We start from the raw sequence: 9,041 nt of genomic DNA, 5'->3' as shown, positions 1-9,041 counted from the left end.
ATGTATGTAATGTCATTGTGTGTATAACAATACCACATACACATTCTTTCCACTAGAGTGTGGTGCTGTACTAAAAGATCGGGTGCGTCTAAAGTAGGCCTATGCTATTCAGTGTCAGAATTTCAGTATGGATGAACTGAATACAATTAGTTTAGTGGCTAAATGGCACCACTTTCCACCTTCTTTACCCACAGGAAATAGTGAATACTCCCCACTACTCATTTCAAAATATGATAACATGGTTTATGCATAAGATACAACAAAAAGAAAACCAAGAGTCAGTGTATAAGTTTGAAATACTATAGCTAATAGTAGTTTATTAAATGGTTTGAAAGAGAGAATTATGAGTAGCCCAGCCCTGCCAGTTATATAATGAGTGACCTATTCATTTGTAGTCACATCTAATTTCAAGTCAATACAAAATAAAGAATACTAGGATACATCAAAATAGATGTAATCAATTCAGTCTTTAATTGAAATGCAAATGGAAGAACAAACATGAAAGAACTAGTCGCTGTGGCTGTGGCTGTGGCTGTCCCTGTCGCTGTTGCTGTCATTGTCCCTGTCACTGTCATTTTCCCCAGACCTTCTTTGTCTCTTCTGAGACGTTCCCTCTGACGGGCAGCTGTCAGGGTGTCTTTTACTTTTCCTAGACACCCTTGGAGCCCGAGGTGCATGCGCCCAGTCGGGCACTCTGGCGCCCTCAGGTAGGGGAACCAGGGACCTTTCCAAAGCTTCTGGTCGCTCTTCATTATATGGGGCTGCAGGGTTTCTCTGTCTCTGCTCCTCAGGAGCCAGGACTGGTGATATCCAGCAAAAGGTTCTTTATATACAAATATGCAGAGATACACTTTATTTTCAATAAAACGAGCTATTAGATATTCACTTTCAATTCAATGTATACAATTCGCATTTCTCAAAAACAACAAACTGTCAACTTATATGACGTCTTGCTGCAAGGCATTCTGGAACCTGCAGTTCTACCCATTCTTAGCTAATACAACAGAAATGTACTTATTTTTAACTATCTTAACGATAAATAATAACTCTTTTAACTGTCAATCAATGATGTAACATATTAATCAATCTCTTATAACTGTCAACCAATCATGTAACAAATTAATCAATCTCTTTTAACTGTCAATCAATCATGTACCCTATAATGTTACAACAGCCTAATTATGGTAGTGCTGGGGACACATGGGAAGGGGAGGGGGAGAGGGTTAACTGGTGAAGGCAAGCTTGAAGAGGTGGGTTTTGAGGGCCTGTTTAAATGTTGAATATAAATGTTGAGTAATCAGGGTGCAGGTGGGGGAAGGTTATGGTTGCAGGGGAGAGATGGAGGGGTGGGGTTGGGCTCTTGAGGCAGTCACCGGCTATGTGGACCTCCTGTGGATAAGAGAGAGACAGAAAAAGAGAGAAAGGGAATGTGGGGAGTGGTGGGTAAAGTTAGTGCAAATAACAAAATTGTTGTAGAGTATTTGTCAGACAAAAAGTGCTTAAAGGGGGCAATGAGAGGATAAAAGATGGTGTGTGTGAGTGTGTGCATGCGTGCGTGTGTGTATGTGTGTGTGTGTGGAAATGTGGGGAGACGTGGTCCTTCAGTGGGACATGAGGTCCTGTAAGTGCTGTTCCAGGAGGCTGAAGAGCTCAGGGACAAGGAACTCCTGACAGATGTTGTCGAGGAGCTGCATCAGGCCATCCTGTGGGCAAAACACACAGATAAGAGATTTCAAATCACTTCTAGTAATGGATATCATAAGAATATTAACAGTTAGAACAATATTATGGACCCAAATGTGTGATTCCAGGCAGAGCTACTGTGTCTATGAAAAGACGGTGGTAAAACAAAATAAGTTGCCTTTACCTGCAGCTGCACCATGCAGTGTTCGGCCTCAGGTTCCCACCTGGTTGTAGTGGGCAGGAAGGAATAAATCATAGAGAGGCTCTCCAGGAACCCACCAGGTGTCTTCAGAAGAGAGAGAGGAGGAAGAAGAGTCATATTAAAATACTGCTTCAAAGATAAGACAGCAAATAAAGACTTACAATAGCTGGTTCTAACAAACACATGTCCAAACTGATATCATGTGACTTACAGCAAACTCCAATGGGCCGGACGCACCCCATCACGCCGAACAAGACAAGCTCATAGATCACGTCAATGAAGTTGGCGTGGACAATCTGGAAAAAAGAAGACTGGATTTTGAGAACATAATGGATTACTTCAAAGAACTATTACACAGAATAGTATCCATAAAGTAGAACTGAATGATTTAAAAGAGTTAACAGACTAACCTGAACCTCAGCCAGCTCTCTGCCAATGTCAGCAGGGTAGGGCTGTCCAGGTAGCCAGGCACACTGAAACTGGGCCTCGTCCTAAAACAAAGCAAAGAACAACAATGTTAGAACAATAGGCTAACAGTATTTTTACATGTTCATTCACTCACAATTAAACTAACCTTTGGAAGCCAAAGCTTACCTTGTTGTTAGCCTGCACAAGGCCAGCTAGGAGGACCTTCCCTGCCACATACAGGGAGTTCCTGCTCTGGATGTCACTGAGCAGGTCCTTAGAAGGGGGAAGACAATGAAAAGAGTAGTAGAAATATGTTGCAACCATTACACAGCCCAGAACTATTTTTTGTATTGATTTCCTTAGATCAAATCCAAAAAGATGGGGGGGGGGGGGGGGAGCAACCGCTGTGGTGTAATGAGGAGTAGTAAGGAGTGGAGACTATGGAAGTTAGAAATGAAACTGGAAGTTGCTGAATGTTTTGATTTTCCTTCAACTCCATAGACCAATATCTACAAGGAGTAGTCAAACAGCTATCAAAAGTATGCGAATGAGATGATAAAGAGGCTGGAACTAAAAGACATCATCCCAAAAGATATATCACATGATGTATATTCTGTTTTAATAGGTCTGCATGGTATATCAGTATTAACTGAATTCTGTATGTACACACACACACACACACACACACACACACACACACACACACACACACACACACACACACACACACACACACACTGTTATCATTACTGTATGTTATGTCATTGTGTTTATAACAATACCACATACACATTATTTCCACTAGAGTGTGGTGCTGTACTAAAAGACCGGGTGCGTCTAAAGTAGGCCTATGCTATTCAGTGTCATAATTTCAGTATGGATGAACTGAATACAATTTTTTATTATTATTATTAAGCAGTTTAGAAATGGTCTGAAGACACCATCCTACATTAGATGTTAAAACCACCACTTCTCTTGAATGACCAGGGGGCTATTCCATCAACATTGCTAGTCTCTCACGAGACTTGTGAAAATAAGCCTGGATTTTCCATTAGCGACATTGATGGAATACCCAGCTTTGATTTACTGTGTTCTCATGTTTACCACTTGTTGTCATGCCCTCCACTTCCACCTAGCGTGCCAGTGCCTCTCTCTCTCCTGTCTGTCCTGTTTGTCTGTCTGCGTGGGCTTGGCCAGGCTCCGGTTCCCTATCCGTCATCATCTCCACCTGTTCAGTCTACCCACCTGTTGGTCATCAACTTCATCACCTTCCTGCATTTAAACTCTGGTTTCTTATTCACTCACCGCCAGGTCGTTGTTGATCTCACGCCAAGTTAGTCTTGATCCATGTCACTTCCTCCCCTTGTACTGTTTCTCCTGTGTTAAAAAGAAGAAACATTTTCGTTCTTTCTTCTTCTATCGCGACGATTGCCAATGGCCCCTGGCCGAGCTAGATTACTCTTCCTGCTACAACTGGTGAATTGATGATTCACTTGCTTAGTCGAATGTAACGATTGTAAGTCGCTTTGGAATAAGCCGTCTGTTAAATGCCAAAAAATGTAATGTAAATGTCTTTCATTCATTGGAAACCAAGATGGCGGCGCGTTCGCACGCGAGGCTCGGAGTGGCTCCGACGCTGGTGCTTCTTAACGTTTTTAAGTACATTTGTATGTACATTTTTATTTTAGTACTTATAGGGAACGGTTGTGTAAATAGTACCTACAGCAGACTAGACTTACTAGAAGTTGGTGCGCAAAACGAGAGGACTGTAACAACGGAATTCTTGAAACAGCAGAACATCCCACGCGATATCGCTCGGACACCGGGTGAACAATGGCATACGATCCCAACCCTCAGGCGCAAGCGTCGGCGTCGAGATCGCAAGCAACGCCGAGGCCGCAGAGGAGGCCTGCTAGCTAGGCTGAGGAGAAGCCCAGATAAACCTGCTTTGCCGAGTATCTTCCTCTCCAACGTAAGGTCTCTGGCTAACAAGATGGACGAACTGAGACTGCAGGTAGCTTCCAATAACACCGTGGGGGACAGCTGTGTGATTATTCTCACAGAGACCTGGCTCAACGACTCCATCCTCGACTCGGCGGTCGGGCTAGAAGGCCGTACTTTACACAGAGCGGACCGGACGCTGCTTAGTGAGAAGACGCGCGGAGGCGGCCTCATTATATCTACGAAGGACAGCTGGTGCTTAAACACAAAAACTGTAAGTAGCCACTGCTCCCCAGACCTGGAATACTTGACTGTTAAATGCCGACCCACATACCTCCCGAGGGAATTCAACGCGGTGTACATAACATCTGTTTACATTGCGCCTAGCGCGGATGGTAGCTTAGCATTGGCGCGGCTACATGACGTCATCAGTGGTGGACAGAGCGCAGACCCACAGGCAGTACATATAATCGCCGGGGACTTCAATCATGCTGACCTGAAGGTAATACTACCCAAGTTCTATCAGCATGTTAAATGTGCAACAAGAGGAGAAAAAACACTGGATAAGGTATACACCTACATCAAGCTTGCTTACAAGGCTAGACCGCTAGCTCATCTAGGCATGTCTGACCACGTGTCAATCCTCCTGATCCCAGCCTACACTCCCATGAGGAAAAGTGCTCCCATCACCACTAAGACTGTCAGAACCTGGCCAGCAGGGTCCGCTCCACTGCAGATCTGCCTGAATGACACCTCATGGCAGGAATATGAGCATGAGGACCTGGAACAGTTCACGTCGTCGGTTCTGAACCACATATAGGGCTTTCACACCGGCAAAGAACCGTGCCGGTTCGCGTTCGCGTTTGGAAACCTCTGAACCTTGGTGCTGTCTGGCGAATGAGCCCGCGTTCATACCAGTGTAACCTGAACCATCCGCGGCATCAACGCTGGGTGATGAAGGGGCGGCATAAACAAACATTTCACTGGAAAAGAGGATAATATCTTCCACTACAGTATCTGAAATAAACACAATTTTCTGTGAAACAAAACAAAAGACACTTTCTATATGCGTTCTTTTACTAATCAGCTGCTCCATTACTGGCATTACGAAATTCGCGTTCGCGCATGTCCGCGAGCGTGTGCGTGTGTGTGTTTGCTGAGCATGTGAGGAAGATAGAGAGAATAATGACACTTTTGATATTGTTTTTGATCACTAATGATTAGATTTAGATTAGATTACATGTTGTCTACTTCCTCCTTGCTGGTCTCTGCAGCCTAGAATATGACACACCCTCTGACGACGTCACGGTTCGCGTTTTTGGTTCACTTGAGAACCACTATTTTTTGGTGCCCGCTGCGAACCAACTTTTCAGGTTCCGAACCAATTGAGCTTCGGTCTGAACGCGCCGGCCGGTTCCAGACTTGGTTTGCGAACGCGAACAGGCACGGTTCTTTGCCGGTGTGAAAGCCCTAATAGTGAACTGCACCAACTCAGCCACCGTGGACAAACGTGTCCGGGTCTACCCCAACACGAAGCCATGGATGACTGTGAAGGTCCAAAAACTGCTCAAGGAGAGGGACAACGCCTTCTCAGCGAAGGACACACTGCTGTACAGCACCACCAGGGCTAACCTAAAGCGTGGCATCCGGGAGGCCAAGGCAGACCACAGAGAGAAGATTAAGGAATGCTTCCTGAGCAACGACTCCAGGCGGGTGTGGCAGGGGGTTCAGCACATGACAAACTTCAGAGCCAACAGGCTCACAGGCGCGGAGGACGACCCCCTGCTGGCGGAAAAGCTGAACTCCTTCTACGCCTGGTTCGACGAGGGGCGAACGGAGGTAACCACAACACAAACACCACTCTCTCCAGCTCTCAGCAGCCTCACCCTCACAGAGCATGAAGTGAGACGCGTGCTGAAGGCGGTGGACCCCAGGAAAGCCTCAGGGCCGGATGGCGTCCTGGGACGGGTGCTGAGGGACTGCGCCAACCAGCTGGCCGGGGTTTTCACCAACATCTTCAACCAGTCCCTGTCCCAGGCCACCATCCCACCCTGCCTGAAAACCTCAACTATCATCCCAGTCCCGAAGAAAAGCACGGTGAGCTGCCTAAACGACTACCGCCCGGTGGCACTCACACCAATCATCATGAAGTGCTTCGAGAAACTAGTCCGGGCCCACATAGTCACACGCCTCCCGCCCAACCTGGATCCATACCAGTTCGCCTACAGAGCCCACAGGTCCACAGAGGACGCCATCGCGACGACTCTCCACTCCACTCTATCCCACCTGGAGAGGGGAAACAGCTACGCGAGACTGCTCTTTGTGGACTTCAGCTCTGCCTTCAACACCATCCTTCCAGACAGGCTAGTGACCAAACTACTAGACCTGGGACTATCACACTCTATCTGTGCATGGATCAAGGACTTCCTGTCTGACCGCCCCCAGAGGGTGCGGGTGGGCTCCCACACCTCCACAGCCCTCAGACTCAGCACTGGGCCCCCCCAGGGCTGCGTGCTAAGCCCCATCCTCTACAACCTCTACACCTACGACTTCACCCCCGTCCACCCCAGCAACTCCATCGTAAAGTTTGCAGACGACACCACCGTGGTGGGCTGCATCTCGGGGGGGGACGAGGCGGCGTACAGGGATGAGGTGGAGCAGCTGGGCAAGCTGTGCAAGGTTAACAACCTGCTGCTGAACCAGTCAAAGACCCAGGAAATCATCGTGGACTTCAGGAGGAAAAAATCTGAGGTCCAGCCCTTGCTCGTCGACGGAGGGAGCGTGGAGAGAGTCTCAACCCTCCGATTCCTGGGGGTGCACATACAGGATGACCTGTCCTGGAAGACCAACACAGCAGCCATCATCAAGAAGGCACAACAGCGGCTCTACTTCCTGAGAGTCCTCAGGAAAAACCACATCAGACAGGAGCTGCTTGTGACCTTCTACCTTGTGCATCCTCACCTACTGCATCTGCGTGTGGTTCTCCAGCTGCACAGACGCAGAGAGGAATGCGCTACAGAGAGTCGTGAGATCGGCCCAGAAGATCACCGGCGCCCCCCTCCCCTCTCTGGAAGAGCTGTACAACACACGCTGCCTCAGGAAGGCCTCCAAGATCTCCAGAGACCCATCCCACCCTGGGAACGAACACTTTGCTCGGCTGCCCTCGGACAGGCGGTTCAGGACCATGTTCGCAAGGACAAATAGACTGAAGCTCAGCTTCTACCCCAGGGCCATTCAGGCCCTGAACACAGCAAAGACCTAGGTTCTAGGCCCTGGACAATCTAGACAATTTGATGGCAGCTACTAGATTGTAATGAAGTGCAATACTGAAACACAACTGTGAACATTTCAAACCTGCAAACTGCGACACTTTAAATGAATGTGCAATAACACTATGTGCAATATGACAACCCTCGGGTACATAAGGTTCAGAGATAGGAAATGTTAGAATAGGTATAGCATAGCATAGAGTACAGCACAGTGTTTTATTTGTATAGTATAGTGGATAGTGTACATAGCCTTTATTTATGTAAACCAGCTCTTTTCCCTTCTTGTTTTTAGTTTTTTTTCCTAGCACCAGGGGAGCCCCCCCTCCCAAATTTCGTTGTATGGTACCTGTACTATATCAATGACAATAAAGACCATTCATTCATTCATACATTTCATAGTAAGCTCCTTGTCTTGTGTATGTTTCCCCAGTATAACCTGTGTTCTCCCGTTGCTTTAGAAGTCCAACCTGGTCCACTATCTGCCTACCTGTCCTCCTACCAGCCTGTCCATTGACCCTGCCCATCCACCCCGGTCCTGCTTACCTGTTACCCTGCCTGCTCCGTCTCTGTCCCGCCTACCTGCCTGCCCTGTCTGTCCCATCCGTCTGCCTGCCTGCCTGCCCTGCCTCTCACCCCTGCCAATCCTACTTCCCCACTTCCCTGATCATGAATTATTAAAATCCCCTTTTACTTTTACATACATGTCCTGACTCTGTGTGGTGCGCTTGGGTTCATTAGCTATAACCTTAACACTTGAAAATGCCCCTATCTGTTTCATGCGCAGTACTGTGCTGCACAAGCAGACACCTTTTCCATTCATCAAAAGGAGAGCAGCCTGCACTGTCTCATGACAGTCCGTGACATAATAGGATTCACCTCTGACCTTTTGCAGACACTTTCCTTGCATCTCAGCCTGTTTAAAATACACTCACTGAACACTTTATTAAGAACGCCTGGAATGTTGGCCCCAGTGTACACACAATGTACATGGCCACAATGTACCCGTCTTCTAATGGCTACTTCCAGCATGAGAATCCACCATGTCACAAAGCAAAGGTCGTCTCAAACTGGTTTCATGAACATGACAATGAGTTCAGTGTTCTTCAGTGCCCTTCCCAGGATCCATCACCGGATCTGAATCCAATAGAACTTCAAAGTGGTTGAAAGTTGTGAATTTAAATGAGACTCAAGATAGCAACTTTAAGTATAATATTTATTAAAATAAATGGTCTTTCACAAATCGAGTTGGACTCAGCCTACTGAAGGTAGACTGAAGTTCCCACTCACACACAACACATCACTTGTATAGTGTCAACATAGCACACAACAGCGATAGGAGTCCGCATTCCATAATGTTTATGAACCCGTTCTCCAGTGAGTGTTCAACTCAGGACAGAGTGTTCATAAACAGGACAGAGATGGACTTTCAACCATCCTATGGGCACAGTTACAGCCACTACAGTTATACTAGTCTACATTCTGTGTGAAATGGACAGACATATTCCCATAGGCATTTTACAGAATTCATACATGTTAAA

This window comes from Nansenia antarctica, assembly GCF_963989245.1.
Source record: "Nansenia antarctica genome assembly, chromosome: 3".
Lineage (NCBI taxonomy): Eukaryota > Metazoa > Chordata > Actinopteri > Argentiniformes > Microstomatidae > Nansenia > Nansenia antarctica.
This window is presented reverse-complemented; position numbering follows the sequence as displayed.